We start from the raw sequence: 22,199 nt of genomic DNA, 5'->3' as shown, positions 1-22,199 counted from the left end.
TGTGATAGGACTGCCCCTACTCCTAATTCAGATGCATCAGTTTGGACATAGAATTTTTTAGAGTAACAAGGGCTTTTCAGGACAGGTGCAGAGCACATGGCCTGCTTCAGCTCCTCAAAAGCTTTCTGACAGTTTGCTGTCCATAATACCTTTTTAGGCATTTTCTTGGATGTGAGGTCATTAAGAGGGGCTGCAATGGAGCCATAGTTTTTAATGAACCTCCTGTAATACCCAGTGAGGCCTAGGAAGGCTCTCACCTGAGTCTGAGTGGTAGGGGGAACCCAATCAATAATTGTTTGGATTTTCCCCTGAAGTGGTTGTAAGAAAGTACCATCTTGCCTGGCATGTTACCCCCATTTTTCACTGTATATATGTTGTTTTAGTTGTATGTGTCACTGGGACCCTGGTAACCCAGGGCCCCAGTGCTCATAAGTGTGCCTGAATGTGTTACCTGTGTAGTGACTAACTGTCTCACTGAGGCTCTGCTAACCAGAACCTCAGTGGTTATGCTCTCTCATTTCTTTCCAAATTGTCACTGACAGGCTAGTGACCATTTTTACCAATTCACATTGGCTTACTGGAACACCCTTATGATTCCCTAGTATATGGTACTGAGGTACCCAGGGTATTGGGGTTCCAGGAGATCCCTATGGGCTGCAGCATTTCTTTTGCCACCCATAGGGAGCTCTGACAATTCTTACACAGGCCTGCCACTGCAGCCTGAGTGAAATAACGTCCACGTTATTTCACAGCCATTTTACACTGCACTTAAGTAAGTTATAAGTCACCTATATGTCTAACCTTTACCTGGTAAAGGTTAGGTGCAAAGTTACTTAGTGTGAGGGCACCCTGGCACTAGCCAAGGTGCCCCCAAATTGTTCAGAGCCAATTCCCTGAACTTTGTGAGTGCGGGGACACCATTACACGCGTGCACTACATATAGGTCACTACCTATATGTAGCTTCACAATGGTAACTCCGAATATGGCCATGTAACATGTCTATGATCATGGAATTGCCCCCTCTATGCCATCCTGGCATAGTTGGCACAATCTCATGATCCCAGTGGTCTGTAGCACAGACCCTGGTACTGCCAAACTGCCCTTCCTGGGGTTTCACTGCAGCTGCTGCTGCTGTCAACCCCTCAGACAGGCAGCTGCCCTCCTGGGGTCCAGCCAGGCCTGGCCCATGATGGCAGAACAAAGAACTTCCTCTGAGAGAGGGTGTGACACCCTCTCCCTTTGGAAAATGGTGTGAAGGCAGGGGAGGAGTAGCCTCCCCCAGCCTCTGGAAATGCTTTGTTGGGCACAGATGTGCCCAATTCTGCATAAGCCAGTCTACACCGGTTCAGGGACCCCTTAGCCCCTGCTCTGGCGCGAAACTGGACAAAGGAAAGGGGAGTGACCACTCCCCTGACCTGCACCTCCCCTGGGAGGTGTCCAGAGCTCCTCCAGTGTGCTCCAGACCTCTGCCATCTTGGAAACAGAGGTGCTGCTGGCACACTGGACTGCTCTGAGTGGCCAGTGCCACCAGGTGACGTCAGAGACTCCTTGTGATAGGCTCCTTCAGGTGTTGCTAGCCTATCCTCTCTCCTAGGTAGCCAAACCCTCTTTTCTGGCTATTTAGGGTCTCTGCCTCTGGGGAAACTTTAGATAACGAATGCAAGAGCTCATCCGAGTTCCTCTGCATCTCTCTCTTCACCTTCTGATAAGGAATCGACTGCTGACCACGCTGGAAGCCTGCAAACCTGCAACATAGTAGCAAAGACGACTACTGCAACTCTGTAACGCTGATCCTGCCGCCTTCTCGACTGTTTTCCTGCTTGTGCATGCTGTGGGGGTAGTCTGCCTCCTCTCTGCACCAGAAGCTCCGAAGAAATCTCCCGTGGGTCGACGGAATCTTCCCCCTGCAACCGCAGGCACCAAAAAGCTGCATTACCGGTCCCTTGGGTCTCCTCTCAGCACGACGAGCGAGGTCCCTCGAATCCAGCAACTCTGTCCAAGTGACCCCCACAGTCCAGTGACTCTTCAGTCCAAGTTTGGTGGAGGTAAGTCCTTGCCTCACCTCGCTGGGCTGCATTGCTGGGAACCGCGACTTTGCAGCTACTCCGGCCCCTGTGCACTTCCGGCGGAAATCCTTCGTGCACAGCCAAGCCTGGGTCCACGGCACTCTAACCTGCATTGCACGACTTTCTAAGTTGGTCTCCGGCGACGTGGGACTCCTTTGTGCAACTTCGGCGAGGCACCGTTTCACGCATCTTTGAAGTGCCTGTTTCTGGCACTTCTCCGGGTGCTACCTGCTTCAGTGAGGGCTCTTTGTCTTGCTCGACGTCCCCTCTCTCTTCAGGTCCAATTTGCGACCTCCTGGTCCCTCCTGGGCCCCAGCAACGTCCAAAAACGCCAAGCGCACGATTTGCAACTAGCAAGGCTTGTTGGCGTCCTTTCGGCGGGAAAACACTTCTGCACGACTCTCCAAGGCGAGAGGGATCCGTCCACCAAAGGGGAAGTCTCTAGCCCTTTTCGTTCCTGCAGAAACCTCAGCTTCTTCTGTCCAGTAGAAGCTTCTTTGCACCCGCAGCTGGCATTTCCTGGGCATCTGCCCATCTCCGACTTGCTTGTGACTTTTGGACTTGGTCCCCTTGTTCCACAGGTACCCTAGATTGGAAATCCACAGTTGTTGCATTGCTGGTTTGTGTCTTTCCTGCATTATTCCTCTAACACGACTTCTTTGTCCTTAGGGGAACTTTAGTGCACTTTGCACTCACTTTTCAGGGTCTTGGGGAGGGTTATTTTTCTAACTCTCACTATTTTCTAATAGTCCCAGCGACCCTCTACAAGGTCACATAGGTTTGGGGTCCATTCGTGGTTCGCATTCCACTTTTGGAGTATATGGTTTGTGTTGCCCCTATCCCTATGTTTCCCCATTGCATCCTATTGTAACTATACATTGTTTGCACTGTTTTCTAAGACTATACTGCATATTTTTGCTATTGTGTATATATATCTTGTGTATATTTCCTATCCTCTCACTGAGGGTACACTCTAAGATACTTTGGCATATTGTCATAAAAATAAAGTACCTTTATTTTTAGTATAACTGTGTATTGTGTTTTCTTATGATATTGTGTATATGACACTAAGTGGTACTGTGGTAGCTTCACACGTCTCCTAGTTCAGCCTAAGCTGCTCTGCTAAGCTACCATTATCTATCAGCCTAAGCTGCTAGACACCCTATACACTAATAAGGGATAACTGGGCCTGGTGCAAGGTGCAAGTACCCCTTGGTACTCACTACAAGCCAGTCCAGCCTCCTACATTGGTTGTGCAGTGGTGGGATAAGTGCTTGAGACTACTTACCACTCTTGTCACTGTACTTTTCATAAGAGAAAAATATACAAAACAAGGTCAGTGTATATACACATAGCCAAAAAGTTTTGCATTTCCTCTTTTCACTCTTTTCTAAGTGCTGAAAAGTACTTCTAACTTTCTAAAAAGTTCTAAAAAGTTTTTAAAGTTTTTTTTCTCTGTCTTTCTAAAAGCTCTGACAAACTTTTTATCTTTTACTATCACTTTTACTCTCTCTAAAAATGTCTGGCACAAGCCAAAATGTTGATCTGTCCAAACTTGCATATGACAACCTTAGCTGGAAAAGAGCAAGGAGTCTCTGTATAGAGAGAGGTTTGAGTGTAGGGAAGAATCCTTCCTTGGAACTGTTACTTAACATGCTTAGAGAACAGGATAAGGCCATAGGTGCCTCATCTGTTGAAAAAGTACCTACTAGTTCTCAATCTGATTCAGGGACTCCCCCAGGAAAAGATTCAGGAAAGAAACTTCCTAGCCTGCCCATTACTAGACAGTCTAGCATAGTTGGTAATGATGATGAGCCACACCATACAAATAGTGTTGTCTCACATCATAGCAAAAGCATTTATTCTCACCATACTGGTAGTAATGTTTCTGTTAACCAAGCTGTTAGGGTGGCTTCTGTAAGGGACAGGTCTCCTTCTGTTCATTCCCATCATACCTCTGTATCTAGGAATGTCCCTCCCACCAACCCTGATGACAGAATGTTAGAGAGGGAACTCAATAAGTTGAGGGTGGAACAAACCAGACTGAAGCTTAAAAAGCAACAGCTGGATTTGGATAGACAGTCTTTTGAACTAGAGAAGGAAAGACAGAAGTTGGGTTTAGAAACCCATGGTGGCAGCAGCAGTATTCCCCATAGTCATCCTGCAAAAGAGCATGATTCCAGGAATCTGCACAAGATAGTTCCCCCTTATAAGGAGGGGGATGACATTAACAAGTGGTTTGCTGCACTTGAGAGGGCCTGTGTTGTACAGGATGTCCCTCAAAGGCAGTGGGCTGCTATCCTATGGCTATCATTTAGTGGAAAAGGTAGGGATAGGCTCCTTACTGTGAAAGAAAATGATGCTAATAATTTCCAAGTTCTTAAGAATGCACTCCTGGATGGTTATGGCTTAACCACTGAACAGTACAGGATAAAGTTCAGAGAGACCAAAAAGGAGTCTTCACAAGACTGGGTTGATTTCATTGACCATTCAGTGAAGGCCTTGGAGGGGTGGTTACATGGCAGTAAAGTTACTGATTATGACAGCCTGTATAACTTAATCCTGAGAGAGCATATTCTTAATAATTGTGTGTCTGATTTGTTGCACCAGTACTTGGTGGACTCTGATCTGACCTCTCCCCAAGAATTGGGAAAGAAGGCAGACAAATGGGTCAGAACAAGAGTGAACAGAAAAGTTCATACAGGGGGTGACAAAGATGGCAACAAAAAGAAGGATGGTAAGTCTTCAGACAAGGGTGGGGACAAATCTAAAAATGAGTCTTCATCAGGCCCACAAAAACACTCTGGTGGGGGTGGTGGGTCCAAATCCTCTTTTAATCAGAACAAGGAAAAGAAACCATGGTGCTATTTATGTAAAATAAAAGGCCATTGGACAACAGATCCCAGTTGTCCAAAGAAAGGCACCACTGCTCCTACCACTACAACCCCTACTGCTACACCTAGTGTCCCTACTAATAGCAGTGGTGGTGGGAGCAAACCTACTAATAGCCAATCCAAGGGAGTAGCTGTGCTCACTTTTGGTAATTTAGTTGGGGTTGGCCTTGTTAGGGAGGCCACAGAGGCTGTGTTAGTCTCTGAGGGGGCTATTGATTTAGCCACCTTAGTTGCTTGTCCCCTTAATATGGATAAGCACAAGCAGCTACCCCTAATAAATGGTGTTGAGGTTCAGGCCTACAGGGACACTGGTGCCAGTGTGACTATGGTCATAGAGAAACTGGTCCACCCTGAACAACACCTACTTGGTCACCAGTACCAAGTAACCAATGCTCACAACAACACACTTAGCCACCCCATGGCTGTTGTAAATCTCAACTGGGGGGGGGTTACTGGTCCAAAGAAAGTTGTGGTAGCTTCAGATTTACCTGTAGACTGTCTATTAGGGAATGATTTGGAGACATCAGCTTGGTCAGATGTGGAGTTGGAGGCCCATGCAGCAATGCTGGGCATCCCAGGGCATATTTTTGCTTTGACAAGGGCTCAGGCCAAAAAGCAAAAAGGACAGGGAAGCTTGGATCCTGGAACAATGGACCAAGTGCTCCCTAAAGCTAGGGCTAGTAGAAGCAAACCACTTCCTACTATCCCTCCCTCTACAGTGGATTCTACTTCTGAGGAAGAAGAATTCCCTCCCTGTGCAGAACCTACACCAGAGGAGCTGGAAGCAGACACTGCTGAGCTTTTGGGTGAAGGGGGGCCTGCCAGAGAGGAGCTGAGTGTGGCACAGCAAACCTGTCTCACATTAGAGGGTCTCAGACAGCAAGCTGTCAAACAGGCTAATGGGGATGTCAGTGACTCTCACAGAGTTTACTGGGAGGACAACCTCTTGTACACTGAGCATAGGGATCCTAAACCTGGAGCTGCCAGGAGATTAGTGATTCCTCAGGAGTACAGAAAGTTCCTCCTAACACTGGCACATGACATTCCCTTAGCTGGGCATCTAGGACAAATGAAAACTTGGGACAGGCTTGTTCCCCTGTTTCATTGGCCTAGGATGTCTGAGGACACAAAGGAATTTTGTAAGTCCTGTGAAACCTGTCAAGCCAGTGGCAAGACAAGTGGCACTCCAAAGGCACCCCTTATCCCACTGCCTGTGGTTCAGGCAATAGGTTTATCTTAGTGGTAGTGGACCATGCCACAAGATATCCTGAAGCTATTCCTTTAAGGACCACTACAGCTCCTGCAGTGGCAAAGGCCCTCCTGGGAATATTTTCCAGGGTGGGCTTCCCAAAGGAAGTAGTATCAGACAGAGGAAGCAATTTCATGTCTGCATACTTAAAGGCCATGTGGAAGGAGTGTGGTGTAACGTACAAGTTCACAACACCCTATCATCCACAAACAAATGGACTGGTGGAGAGATTTAATAAAACTCTCAAAGGCATGATTATGGGTCTCCCTGAAAAACTCCGCAGGAGATGGGATATCCTTCTACCATGCCTCCTTTTTGCCTACAGGGAGGTACCCCAGAAAGGAGTGGGCTTCAGCCCCTTTGAACTTCTTTTTGGACACCCTGTTAGGGGTCCACTCACACTTGTAAAGGAGGGTTGGGAACAACCTTTAAAAGCTCCTAAGCAGGATATTGTGGATTATGTACTTGGCCTCAGATCAAGGATGGCTGAGTACATGAAAAAGGCCAGTAAAAACCTTCAGGCCAGCCAAGAGCTCCAGAAGCAATGGCATGATCAGAAGGCTGTTTTGGTTCAGTACCAACCAGGGTAGAAAGTGTGGGTCTTGGAGCCTGTGGCCCCAAGAGCACTCCATGATAAATAGAGTGGTCCCCACACAATTGTTGAAAAGAAGGGAGAAGTCACCTATTTAGTTGACTTAGGCACTGCCAGGAGTCCCCTTAGGGTGCTCCATGTCAACCGCCTGAAACCCTACTATGACAGGGCTGATCTCACCCTGCTCATGGCAACTGATGAGGGACAGGAAGAGGACAGTGATCCTCTACCTGATCTCTTCTCTTCCACAGAACAAGATGCTCTTGTGGAAGGCGTAGTTTTGGCTGATTGTCTTACTGCTGAGCAGAAAGACAATTGCATAAACCTCCTAGATCAATTCTCTGAACTCTTCTCTACTGTGCCAGGTACCACTTCTTGGTGTGAGCACACTATAGATACTGGAGACAGTTTACCTGTCAAAAGTAAGATCTATAGGCAGCCTGACCATGTCAGGGACTGCATAAAGCAAGAGGTCCAGAAAATGTTAGAACTAGGAGTAGTTGAGCACTCTGACAGTCCATGGGCTTCTCCTGTGGTACTGGTACCAAAACCCCATTCCAAAGATGGAAAGAAGGAAATGCGGTTTTGTGTAGACTATAGAGGTCTTAACTTGGTAACCAAAACTGATGCTCACCCTATACCCAGGGCAGATGAGCTCATAGATACACTGGCATCTGCCAAGTATCTAAGCACTTTTGATTTGACTGCAGGGTATTGGCAGATCAAATTGTCAGAAGATGCTAAACCTAAGACTGCATTTTCTACCATTGGAGGCCATTACCAGTTTACTGTAATGCCTTTTGGTTTGAAAAATGCACCTGCCACTTTTCAAAGGTTGGTGAACACAGTCCTGCAAGGGCTGGAAGCTTTCAGTGCAGCATATTTGGACGATATAGCTGTCTTTAGCTCCAGCTGGGATGATCACCTGGTCCACCTATGGAAAGTTTTGGAGGCTCTGCAAAAGGCAGGCCTCACTATCAAGGCTTCAAAGTGCCAGATAGGGCAGGGTAAGGTGGTTTATCTGGGACACCTTGTTGGTGGGGAACAGATTGCACCACTTCAGGGGAAAATCCAAACTATTATTGATTGGGTTCCCCCTACCACTCAGACTCAGGTGAGAGCCTTCCTAGGCCTCACTGGGTATTACAGGAGGTTCATTAAGAACTATGGCTCCATTGCAGCCCCTCTTAATGACCTCACATCCAAGAAAATGCCTAAAAAGGTATTATGGACAGCAAACTGTCAGAAAGCTTTTGAGGAGCTGAAGCAGGCCATGTGCTCTGCACCTGTCCTGAAAAGCCCTTGTTAGTCTAAAAAATTCTATGTCCAAACTGATGCATCTGAATTAGGAGTAGGGGCAGTCCTATCACAACTTAATTCTGAGGGCCAGGATCAACCTGTTGCTTTTATTAGTAGGAGGTTGACCCCTAGAGAAAAGCGTTGGTCTGCCATTGAGAGGGAGGCCTTTGCTGTGGTCTGGGCTCTGAAGAAGTTGAGGCCATACCTTTTTGGCACTCACTTCATTGTTCAGACAGACCACAAACCTCTACTTTGGCTAAAACAAATGAAAGGTGAAAATCCTAAATTGTTGAGGTGGTCCATATCCCTACAGGGAATGGACTATACAGTGGAACATAGACCTGGGAGTAGCCACTCCAATGCAGATGGACTCTCCAGATATTTCCACTTAGACAATGAAGACTCATCAGGTCATGGCTAGTCTTATTGTCCTTCGTTTGGGGGGGGGGGGGGGTTGTGTAGGAAAGTACCATCTTGCCTGGCATGTTACCCCCATTTTTCACTGTATATATGTTGTTTTAGTTGTATGTGTCACTGGGACCCTGGTAACCCAGGGCCCCAGTGCTCATAAGTGTGCCTGAATGTGTTACCTGTGTAGTGACTAACCGTCTCACTGAGGCTCTGCTAACCAGAACCTCAGTGGTTATGCTCTCTCATTTCTTTCCAAATTGTCACTGACAGGCTAGTGACCATTTTTACCAATTCACATTGGCTTACTGGAACACCCTTATGATTCCCTAGTATATGGTACTGAGGTACCCAGGGTATTGGGGTTCCAGGAGATCCCTATGGGCTGCAGCATTTCTTTTGCCACCCATAGGGAGCTCTGACAATTCTTACACAGGCCTGCCACTGCAGCCTGAGTGAAATAACGTCTACGTTATTTCACAGCCATTTTACACTGCACTTAAGTAACTTATAAGTCACCTATATGTCTAACCTTTACCTGGTAAAGGTTAGGTGCAAAGTTACTTAGTGTGAGGGCACCCTGGCACTAGCCAAGGTGCCCCCACATTGTTCAGAGCCAATTCCCTGAACTTTGTGAGTGCGGGGACACCATTACACGCGTGCACTACATATAGGTCACTACCTATATGTAGCTTCACAATGGTAACTCCGAATATGGCCATGTAACATGTCTATGATCATGGAATTAATGTCATCCCCCTCCTTATAAGGGGGAACTATCTTATGCAGATTCCTGGAATCATGCTCTTTTGCAGGATGACTATGGGGAATACTGCTGCTGCCACCATGGGTTTCTAAACCCAGTTTCTGTCTCTCCTTCTCTACTTCTAAAGTCTGTCTATCCAAATCCAGCTGTTGCTTCTTGAGCTTCAGTCTGGTTTGTTCCACTCTCAATCTATTGAGCTCCCTTTCTAACAATCTGTCATCAGGGTGGGTGGGAGGGACATGCCTTGAAACAGAAGTATGGTGAGAGTGGACAGAAGGAGACCTGTCCCTTACAGAAGCTACCCTAACAGCTTGGCTAACAGAAACATCACTACCAGTATGGTGAGAATAAATGCTTTTGCTATGATGTGAGACAACACTATTTATATGGTGTGGCTCATCATCATTACCAACTATGCTAGACTGTCTAGTAATGGGCAGGCTAGGAAATTTCTTTCCTGAATCTTTTCCTGGGGGAGTCCCTGGATCAGATTGAGAACCATTAGCTACTTTTTCAACAGATTGGGCACTTATGGCCTTATCCTGTACTCTAAGCATGTTAATTAACAGTTCTAAGGAAGGATTCTTCCCTACACTCAAACCTCTCTCTATGCAGAGACTCCTTGCTCCTTTCCAGCTAAGGTGATCATATGCAAGTTTGGACAGATCAACACTTTGGCCTGTGCCAGACATTTTTAGAGAGAGTTAAAATGATAGTAAAAGATAAAAAGTTTGTCAGAGCTTTTAGAAAGACAGAGAAAAAAACTTTAAAAACTTTTTAGAAAGTTAGAAGTACTTTTCAGCACTTAGAAAAGAGTGAAAAGAGGAAATGCAAAACTTTTTGGCTATGTGTATATACACTGACCTTGTTTTGTATATTTTTCTCTTATGAAAAGTACAATGACAAGAGTGGTAAGTAGTCTCAAAGCACTTATCCCACTGCTGCACAACCAATGTAGGAGGCTGGACTGGCTTGTAGTGAGTACCAAGGGGTACTTGCACCTTGCACCAGGCCCAGTTATCCCTTATTAGTGTATAGGGTGTCTAGCAGCTTAGGCTGATAGATAATGGTAGCTTAGCAGAGCAGCTTAGGCTGAACTAGGAGACGTGTGAAGCTCCTACAGTACCACTTAGTGTCATATGCACAATATCATAAGAAAACACAATACACAGTTATACTAAAAATAAAGGTACTTTATTTTTATGACAATATGCCAAAGTATCTTAGAGTGTACCCTCAGTGAGAGGATAGGAAATATACACAAGATATATATACCCAATAGCAAATATATGCAGTATAGTCTTAGAAAACAGTGCAAACAATGTATAGTTACAATAGGATGCAATGGGGAAACATAGGGATAGGGGCAACACAAACCATATACTCCAAAAGTGGAATGCGAACCACGAATGGACTCCAAACCTATGTGACCTTGTAGAGGGTCGCTGGGACTATTGGAAAATAGTGAGAGTTAGAAAAATAACCCTCCCCAAGACCCTGAAAAGTGAGTGCACAGTGCACTAAAGTTCCCTTATGGACAAAGAAGTCGTGTTAGAGGAATAATGCAGGAAAGACACAAACCAGCAATGCAACAACTGTGGATTTCCAATCTAGGGTACCTGTGGAACAAGGGGACCAAGTCCAAAAGCCACAAGCAAGTCGGAGATGGGCAAATGCCCAGGAAATGCCAGCTGCGGGTGCAAAGAAGCTTCTACTAGACAGAAGAAGCTGAGGTTTCTGCAGGAACGAAAAGGGCTAGAAACTTCCCCTTTGGTGGACGGATCTCTCTCGCCGTGGAGAGTTGTGCAGAAGTGTTTTCCCGCCGAAAGAACGCCAACAAGCCTTGCTAGCTGCAAATCGTGCGGTTAGCGTTTTTGGACGCTGCTGAGGACCAGGAGGGACCAGGAGATCGCAAATTGGACCAGCAGAGAGAAGGGACGTCGAGCAAGACAAGGAGCCCTCTCTGAAGCCGGTAGCACCCAAAGAAGTGCCAGAAACCAGCACTACGACGATGCGTGAAACGGTGCTCGCCGAAGTCGCACAAAGGAGTCCCACGTCGCCGGAGACCAACTTAGAAAGTCGTGCAATGCAGGTTAGAGTGTCGTGGACCCAGGCTTGGCTGTGCACAAAGGATTTCCGCCGGAAGGGCACAGGGGCCGGAGTAGCTGCAAAAGTCGCGGTTCCCAGCAATGCAGCCCAGCGAGGTGAGGCAAGGACTTACCTCCACCAAACTTGGACTGAAGAGTCACTGGACTGTGGGGGTCACTTGGACTGAGTCGCTGGATTCGAGGGACCTCGCTCATCGTGCTGAGAGGAGACCCAAGGGACCGGTAATGCAGCTTTTTGGTGCCTGCGGTTGCAGGGGGAAGATTCCGTCGACCCACGGGAGATTTCTTCGGAGCTTCTGGTGCAGAGAGGAGGCAGACTACCCCCACAGCATGCACAAGCAGGAAAACAGTCGAGAAGGTGGCAGGATCAGCGTTACAGAGTTGCAGTAGTCGTCTTTGCTACTATGTTGCAGGTTTGCAGGCTTCCAGCGCAGTCAGCAGTCGATTCCTTTGCAGAAGGTGAAGAGAGAGATGCAGAGGAACTCGGATGAGCTCTTGCATTCGTTATCTAAAGTTTCCCCAGAGACAGAGACCCTAAATAGCCAGAAAAGAGGGTTTGGCTACTTAGGAGAGAGGATAGGCTACTAACACCTGAAGGAGCCTATCAGAAGGAGTCTCTGACGTCACCTGGTGGCACTGGCCACTCAGAGCAGTCCAGTGTGCCAGCAGCACCTCTGTTTCCAAGATGGCAGAGGTCTGGAGCACACTGGAGGAGCTCTGGACACCTCCCAGGGGAGGTGCAGGTCAGGGGAGTGGTCACTCCCCTTTCCTTTGTCCAGTTTCACGCCAGAGCAGGGCTAAGGGGTCCCCTGAACCGGTGTAGACTGGCTTATGCAGAATTGGGCACATCTGTGCCCAACAAAGCATTTCCAGAGGCTGGGGGAGGCTACTCCTCCCCTGCCTTCACACCATTTTCCAAAGGGAGAGGGTGTCACACCCTCTCTCAGAGGAAGTTCTTTGTTCTGCCATCCTGGGCCAGGCCTGGCTGGACCCCAGGAGGGCAGATGCCTGTCTGAGGGGTTGGCAGCAGCAGCAGCTGCAGTGAAACCCCAGGAAGGGCAGTTTGGCAGTACCAGGGTCTGTGCTACAGACCACTGGGATCATGGGATTGTGCCAACTATGCCAGGATGGCATAGAGGGGGCAATTCCATGATCATAGACATGTTACATGGCCATATTCGGAGTTACCATTGTGAAGCTACATATAGGTAGTGACCTATATGTAGTGCACGCGTGTAATGGTGTCCCCGGACTCACAAAGTTCAGGGAATTGGCTCTGAACAATGTGGGGGCACCTTGGCTAGTGCCAGGGTGCCCTCACACTAAGTAACTTTGCACCTAACCTTTACCAGGTAAAGGTTAGACATATAGGTGACTTATAAGTTACTTAAGTGCAGTGTAAAATGGCTGTGAAATAACGTGGACGTTATTTCACTCAGGCTGCAGTGGCAGGCCTGTGTAAGAATTGTCAGAGCTCCCTATGGGTGGCAAAAGAAATGCTGCAGCCCCTAGGGATCTCCTGGAACCCCAATACCCTGGGTACCTCAGTACCATATACTAGGGAATTATAAGGGTGTTCCAGTAAGCCAATGTAAATTGGTAAAAATGGTCACTAGCCTGTTAGTGACAATTTGGAAAGAAATGAGAGACCATAACCACTGAGGTTCTGATTAGCAGAGCCTCAGTGAGACAGTTAGTCACTACACAGGTAACACATTCAGGCACACTTATGAGCACTGGGGCCCTGGGTTACCAGGGTCCCAGTGACACATACAACTAAAACAACATATATACAGTGAAAAATGGGGGTAACATGCCAGGCAAGATGGTACTTTCCTACACCAGATTCGCTCAGACCGCTGATACTGCTAATACCCAGATTCACTCAAACTTCTTCTCTTGCTAATACTTTTATTACCCTGACCCACTCAGATCTCTGCCACTGCTAATACCCAGACTCACTCAGACCTTTGCTACTTCTAATACCCAGATTCACTCAGAGGTCTGTTGTTCAAATATCCAGATTCACTCAGAGCCCTGATATTAGTTATACCCAGACTGCCTCGGAGCTCTGCCACTGCTAGTACCCAGACTCACTCAGAGCTCTGCTACTGCTAATACCAAGATTCACTCAGAGCTTTGCTCTTGTTAATACCCAGATTCACTCAGAGCTCTGCTATTTGTTATACCAAGACTCACTCAGATCTCTGCCACTGCTAATACACAGACTCGCTGAGATTTCTGCTACTGCTAATACGAAGGTTCACTCAGAGCTCTGCTCTTGTTAATGCTGATACTCATTCAGAGCTCTGCTCTTGTTAATACCCAGACTCATTCAGAGCTCTGCCACTGCTAATACCAAGATTCACTCAGACCTCTGATACTGTTAATACCCAGATTCACTCAGACCTCTGCTACTGCTAATACCCAGACTCACTCAGACCTCTCATACTGCTAATACCCAGACTCACTCAAACCTCTACTACTGCTAATACCCAGATTTACTCAGACCTCTGATATTGCTAGTACCAAGATTGAGTCAGAGCTCTGCTCTTGTTAATACCAAGATTCACTCAGACCTGCCATACTGCTAATACCCAGATTCACTCAGACCTCTGATACTGCTAATACCCAGATTCACTCAAACCTCTTGTCTTGCTAATACTTTTATTACCCTGACTCACTCAGATCTCTGCCACTGCTAATACTCAGACTCACTCAGACCTTTGCTACTTCTAATACCCAGAATCACTCAGAGCTCTGTTGTTCAAATATCCAAATTCACTCAGAGCTCTGCTATTAGTTATACCCAGACTGACTCAGAGCTCTGCCACTGCTAGTACCCATACTCACTCAGAGCTCTGCTACTGCTAATACCAAGATTCACTCAAAGCTCTGCTCTTGTTAATACCCAGAGCTCTGCTAATTTTTTATACCCAGACTCACTCAGATCTCTGCCACTGCTAATACACAGACTCGCTCAGAGTTCTGCTACTGCTAATACCAAGGTTCACTCAGAGCTCAGATACCGTTAATACCCAGATTCACTCAGACCTCTGCTACTGCTAATACCGAGACTCACTCAGACCTCTCATACTGCTAATACCCAGACTCACTCAGACCTCTGCTACTGCTAATAGCAAGATTCACGCAGACGTCTGATACTGCTAATAACAAGATTCACTCAGACCTCTGATACTGCTAATACCAAGATTCACTCAATGCTCTGCTACTGCTAATACCCAGACTCACTCAGAGCTCTGCCACTGCTAATACCCTGACTATCTCAAAGCTCTGCTGCTGCTAATACCCAGACTTACTCTGACATCTGATATTGCTAATACTAAGATTTACTTAGAGGTCTGCTTTTGTTTATACCAAGAGTCAATCAGACCTTTGATACTGCAAATTCCCAGATTCACTCAGACCGCTGATACGGCTAATACACAGACTCACTCAGACCTCTAATACTGCTAATACCCTGATTCACTCTGAGCTGTTCTCTTTTTAATATCCAGACTCACTCAGATATCTGCCACTGCTAATACCCAGACTCACTAAGAGCTCTGCTACTGCTTATACCAATATTCAGTCAGAGCTCTTCTCTTGTTAATACTTTGAATACCCAGACTCACTCAGATCTCTGCCACTGCCAATAGCCAGACTCACTCAGACCTTTGCTACTTCTAATACCCAGATTCACTCAGAGCTCTGTTGTTTAAATATCTAGATTCACTCAGAGCTCTGCTATTAGTTATAACCAGACTCACTCAGAGCTCTGCCAGTGCTAATACCCAGACAGAGCTCTGCTTCTGCTAATACCAAGATTCACTCAGAGCTCTGCTCTTGTTAATACACGGATTCACTCAGAGCTCTGCTCTTGTTAAAGCCCAGACTCAACCAGAGGTCTGCCACTGATAATACCAAGATTCACTGAGAGCTATGCTCTTGTTAATGCCCAGACTGAACCAGAGTTCTGCCACAGCTAATACCCAGATTCACTCAGATCTCTGATATTGCTAATACCAAGATTCACTCAGAGCTCTGTTTTTATTAATACCAAGATTCACTTAGACCTCTGATGCTGGTAATACCCAGATTCACTCAGACCTCTGATACTGCTAATACCCAGAATCTCTCAGACCTCTGATACTGCAAATACCCAGATTCACTCAGAGCTATTTTCTTGTTAAAACCCAGACTCACTCAGATCTCTGCCACAGCTAATACGCAGACTCACTCAGACCTTTGCTACTTCTAATACCCAGACTCACTCGGACCTTTGCAACTTCTAATACCCTGATTCACTCACAGCTCTGCTATTAGTAATACCCAGAGTCACTTGGAGCTCTGCTATGGTAATGATCAAACTCACTCAGAGCTCTGCTATTGATAATACCCTGAGTCACTCAGACCTCTGATACTGCTAATACCCAGACTCACTCAGATCTCTGCTACTGTTAATACCCAGGCTCACTCAGAATTCTCCTACTGCTAATACCCAGATTCACTCAGCGCTCTCCTACTGATAATAGCCAGACTCATTCAGAGCTCTGCTATTAGTAATACCCAGACTTACTCAAAACTCTGCTACTGCTAATACCCAGACTCACTCAGACCTCTGTTACTGCTAATAACCAGATTCAATCAGAGCTCTGCTCTTGTTAGTACCCAGACTCACTCAGAGCTCTGTTAATGATAATGCTCAGACTCACTCAGACCTCTGCTGTTGCTAATACCGAGACTCACTCAAAGCTCTTCTGCTGCTAATACCCAGGCTCACTCTGACCTCTGCTGTTGGTAATACCCAGACTCACTTAGAGCTCTACTCTCGTTAATGCCTAGACTCACTCAGAGCTCTGCCACTGCTAATACCCAGACTCACTCAGAGCTCTGCTACTGCTTATACCAACATTCAGTCAGAGCTCTTCTCTTGTTAATACTTTTAATACCCAGACTCACTCAGATCTCTGCCACTGCCAATACCCAGACTCACTCAGACCTTTGCTACTTCTAATACCCATATTCACTCAGAGCTCTGTTGCTTAAATATCCAGATTCACTCAGAGCTCTGCTATTAGTTATAACCAGACTCATTCAGAGCTCTGCCAGTGCTAATACCCAGACTCACTCAGAGCTCTGCTACTGCTAATACCAAGATTCACTCAGAGCTCTGCTCTTGTTAATACGCACATTCACTCAGAGCTCTGCTCTTGTTAATGCCCAGACTCAACTAGAGATTTGCCACAGCTAATACCCAGATTCAGTTAGACCTCTGATACTGGTAATACCCAGATTCACTCAGACCTCTGATACTGCTAATACCCAGCTTCACTCAGACCTCTTCTCTTGCTAATACTTTTATTACCCTAACTCACTCAGATCTCTGCCACTGCTAATACCCAGACTCACTCAGACCTTTGCTACTTCTAATACCCAGATTCACTCAGAGCTCTGTTGTTCAAATATCCAGATTCACTCAAAGCCCTGATATTAGTTATACCCAGACTGACTCAGAGCTCTGCCACTGCTAGTACCGAGACTCACTCAGAGCTCTGCTACTGCTAATACCAAGATTCACTCAGAGCTCTGCTCTTGTTAATACCCAGATTCACTTTGAGCTCTGCTATTTGTTATACCCAGACTCACTCAGATCTCTGCCACTGCTAATACACAGACTCGCTCAGATGTCTGCTACTGCTAATACGAAGGTTCACTCAGAGGTCTGTTCTTCTTAATGCTCAAACTCATTCAGAGCTCTACTCTTGTTAATACCCAGACTCATTCAGAGCTCTGCCACTGCTAATACCAAGATTCACTCAGAGCTCTGCTACTGCTAATACCAAGATTCACTCAGGGCTCTGCTCTTGTTAATACCCAGATTCACTCAGAGCTCTGCTATTTGTTGTACCCAGACTCATTCAGATCTCTGCCACTGCTAATACACAGACTCGCTCAGAGTTCTGCTACTACTAATACGAAGGTACACTCAGAGGTCTGCTCTTCTTAATGCTCAAACTCATTCAGAGCTCTGCTCTTGTTAATACCCAGACTCATGCAGAGCTCTGCCACTGCTAATACCAAGATTCACTCAGAGCTCTGCTACTGCTAATACCAAGATTCACTCACGGCTCTGCTCTTGTTAATACCCAGATTCACTCAGAGCTCTGCTATTTGTTATACCCAGACACATTCAGATCTCTGCCACTGCTAATACACAGACTCACTCAGAGTTCTGCTACTGCTCATACGAAGGTTCACTCAGAGCTCTGCTCTTGTTAATGCTCAAACTCATTCAGAGCTCTGCTCTTGTTAATACCCAGACTCATTCAGAGCTCTGCCACTGCTAATACCAAGATTCACTCAGACCTCTGATACTGTTAATACCCAGATTCAATCAGACCTCTGCTACTGCTGATACCCAGACTCACTCAGACCTCTCATATTGCTAATACCCAGACTCACTCAGATCTCTGCTACTGCCAATAGCAAGATTCACTCAGACCTCTGATACTGCTAATACTAAGATTCACTCAAAGCTCTGCTACTGCTAATACCCAGACTCACTCAGAGCTCTGCCACTGCTAATACCCTGACTCTCTCAAAGCTCTGCTGCTGCTAATACCCAGACTCAGTCTGACCTCTGATATTGCTAATACTAAGATTTACTCAGAGCTCTGCTTTTGTTTATACCAAGAATCAATCAGACCTTTGATACTGCAAATTCCCAGATTCACTCAGACCGCTGATACTGCTAATACCCAGACTCACTCAGACCTCTAATACTGCTAATACCCTGATTCACTCTGAGCTGTTGTCTTTTTAATACCCAGGCTCACTCAGATCTCTGCCACTGCTAATACCCAGGCTCACTCAGGCCTTTGCTACTTCTAATACCCAGATTCACCCAGTGCTCTTCTATTAGTAATACTCAGAGTCACTCAGAGCTCTGCTATTGGTAATGCTCAGACTCACTCAGGACTCTTGTATTGATAATTCCCAGACACACTCAGACCTCTGATACTGCTAATACCCGGACTCACTCAGATCTCTGCTACTGCTAATACCAAGATTCACTCAGAGCTCTGCTTTTGTTAATATCCAGACTCACTCAAATCTCTGCTACTGCTAATACCCAGGCTCACTTAGAGATTTGCTACTGCTAATACCCAGATTCACTCAGAGCTCTACTATTGATAATACCCAGACTCACTCAGAGCTCTGCTATTAGTAATACCCAGACTCACTCAATAGTCTGCTACTGCTAATACCCAGACTCACTCAGACCCCTGCTACTTCTAATATCCAGATTCAATCAGAGCTCTGCTCTTGTTAATACCCAGACTCAATCAGAGCGCTGCCACTGCTAATACCCAGACTCACTCAAACCTCTACTACTACTAATACCCAGACTCACTCAGACCTCTGATATTACTAGTACCAAGATTCAGTCAGAGCTCTGCTCTTGTTAATACCAAGATTCACTCAGACCTGTGATACTGCTAATACCCAGACTCACTCAGATCTCTGCCACTGCTAATACCCAGACTCACTCAGACCTTTGCTACTTTTAATACCCAGATTCACTCAGAACTCTGTTGTTCAAATATCCAGATTCACTCAGAGCTCTGCTATTAGTTACACCCAGACTGAATCAGAGCTCTGCCACTGCTAATACCCAGACTCACTCAGAGCTCTGCTACTGCTCATACACAGGCTTGCTCAGAGCTCTGCTACTGCTAATACCAAGGTTCACTCAGAGCTCTGCTCTTGATAATGCCCAAACTCAACCAGAGCTCTGCCACTGTTAATACCAAGATTCACTCAGAGCTCTGCTCTTGTTAATACGCAGACTCATTGAGAGCTCTGCCACTGCTAATACCCAGATTCACTCAGACCTCTGATAGTGTTAATAACAAGATTCACTCAGACCTCTGCTATTGCTTATACCCAGACTCACTCAGACCTCTCATACTGCTCATACCGAGACTCACTCAGACCTCTGCTACTGCTAATAGCAAGATTCACTCAGAGCTCTGCCACTGCTAATACCAAGATTCACTCAAACCTCTGCTACTGCTAATACCCATACTCACTCAGAGCTCTGCCACTGCTAATAACCTAACTCCCTCAAAGCTCTGCGGCTGCTAATACCAAGACTCACTCAAACCTCTGATATTGCTAATACCAAGATTTACTCAGAGCTCTGCTTTTGTTTATATCAAGAATCAGTCAGACCTTTGATACTGCTAATTCCCAGACTCACTCAGAACTCTTATACTGCTAATACCCGGACTCAGTCAGATCTCTGCTAGTGCTAATACCAAGATTCACTCAGATCTCTGCTTGTGTTAATACCCAGACTCACTCAGATCTCTGCTACTGCTTATACCCAGGCTCACTCAGACCTTTGCTACTGCTAATACCCAGATTCAATCAGAGCTCTTCTCTTGTTAGTACCCAGACTCACTCAGAGCTCTGCTATTAGTAATACCCAGACTCACTCAAAACTCTGCTACTGCCAATACCCAGACTCACTCAGACCTGTGCTACTGCTAATACCCAGAGTCAATCAGAGCTCTTCTCTTGTTAGTACCCAGACTCACTCAGAGCTCTGTTAATGATAATGCTCAGACTCACTCAGACCTCTGCTATTGATAATACCCAGACTCACTCAAAGCTCTGCTGCTGCTAATGCCCAGACTCACTCAGACCTCTGCTGTTGGTAATACCCAGACTCACTCAGAGCGCTGCTCTCGTTAATGCCCAGACTCATCCAGAGCTCTGCCACTGCTAATACCCAGATTCACCCAGTGCTCTTCTATTAGTAATACTCAGAGTCACTCAGAGCTCTGCTATTGGTAATGCTCAGACTCACTCAGGACTCTTGTATTGATAATTCCCAGACACACTCAGACCTCTGATACTGCTAATACCCGGACTCACTCAGATCTCTGCTACTGCTAATACCAAGATTCACTCAGAGCTCTGCTTTTGTTAATATCCAGACTCACTCAAATCTCTGCTACTGCTAATACCCAGGCTCACTTAGAGATTTGCTACTGCTAATACCCAGATTCACTCAGAGCTCTACTATTGATAATACCCAGACTCACTCAGAGCTCTGCTATTAGTAATACCTAGACTCACTCAATAGTCTGCTACTGCTAATACCCAGACTCACTCAGACCCCTGCTACTGCTAATATCCAGATTCAATCAGAGCTCCGCTCTTGTTAATACCCAGACTCAATCAGAGCGCTGCCACTGCTAATACCCAGACTCACTCAAACCTCTACTACTACTAATACCCAGACTCACTCAGACCTCTGATATTACTAGTACCAAGATTCAGTCAGAGCTCTGCTCTTGTTAATACCAAGATTCACTCAGACCTGTGATACTGCTAATACCCAGACTCACTCAGATCTCTGCCACTGCTAATACCCAGACTCACTCAGACCTTTGCTACTTTTAATACCCAGATTCACTCAGAACTCTGTTGTTCAAATATCCAATTTCACTCAGAGCTATGCTATTAGTTACACCCAGACTGAATCAGAGCTCTGCCACTGCTAATACCCAGACTCACTCAGAGCTCTGCTACTGCTCATACACAGGCTTGCTCAGAGCTCTGCTACTGCTAATACCAAGGTTCACTCAGGGCTCTGCTCTTGATAATGCCCAAACTCAACCAGAGCTCTGCCACTGTTAATACCAAGATTCACTCAGAGCTCTGCTCTTGTTAATACGCAGACTCATTGAGAGCTCTGCCACTGCTAATACCCAGATTCACTCAGACCTCTGATAGTGTTAATAACCAGATTCACTCAGACCTCTGCTATTGCTTATACCCAGACTCACTCAGACCTCTCATACTGCTCATTCCGAGACTCACTCAGACCTCTGCTACTGCTAATAGCAAGATTCACTCAGAGGTCTGCCACTGCTAATACCAAGATTCACTCAAACCTCTGCTACTGCTAATACCCATACTCACTCAGAGCTCTGCCACTGCTAATAACCTAACTCCCTCAAAGCTCTGCGGCTGCTAATACCAAGACTCACTCAAACCTCTGATATTGCTAATACCAAGATTTACTCAGAGCTCTGCTTTTGTTTATATCAAGAATCAGTCAGACCTTTGATACTGCTAATTCCCAGACTCACTCAGAACTCTTATACTGCTAATACCCGGACTCAGTCAGATCTCTGCTAGTGCTAATACCAAGATTCACTCAGATCTCTGCTTGTGTTAATACCCAGACTCACTCAGATCTCTGCTACTGCTTATACCCAGGCTCACTCAGACCTTTGCTACTGCTAATACCCAGATTCAATCAGAGCTCTTCTCTTGTTAGTACCCAGACTCACTCAGAGCTCTGCTATTAGTAATACCCAGACTCACTCAAAACTCTGCTACTGCCAATACCCAGACTCACTCAGACCTGTGCTACTGCTAATACCCAGAGTCAATCAGAGCTCTTCTCTTGTTAGTACCCAGACTCACTCAGAGCTCTGTTAATGATAATGCTCAGACTCACTCAAACCTCTGCTATTGATAATACCCAGACTCACTCAAAGCTCTGCTGCTGCTAATGCCCAGACTCACTCAGACCTCTGCTGTTGGTAATACCCAGACTCACTCAGAGCGCTGCTCTCGTTAATGCCCAGACTCATCCAGAGCTCTGCCACTGCTAATACCCAGACTCACTCAGAGCTCTGCTACTGCTTATACCAAGATTCACTCAGAGCTCTTCTCTTGTTAATACTTTTAATACCCATACTCACTCAGATCTCTGCCACTGCTAATACCC

The sequence above is a fragment of the Pleurodeles waltl genome, chromosome 3_1, assembly GCF_031143425.1.
Source record: "Pleurodeles waltl isolate 20211129_DDA chromosome 3_1, aPleWal1.hap1.20221129, whole genome shotgun sequence".
Taxonomy (NCBI): domain Eukaryota; kingdom Metazoa; phylum Chordata; class Amphibia; order Caudata; family Salamandridae; genus Pleurodeles; species Pleurodeles waltl.
Note: the sequence above shows the minus strand (reverse complement) of the source record.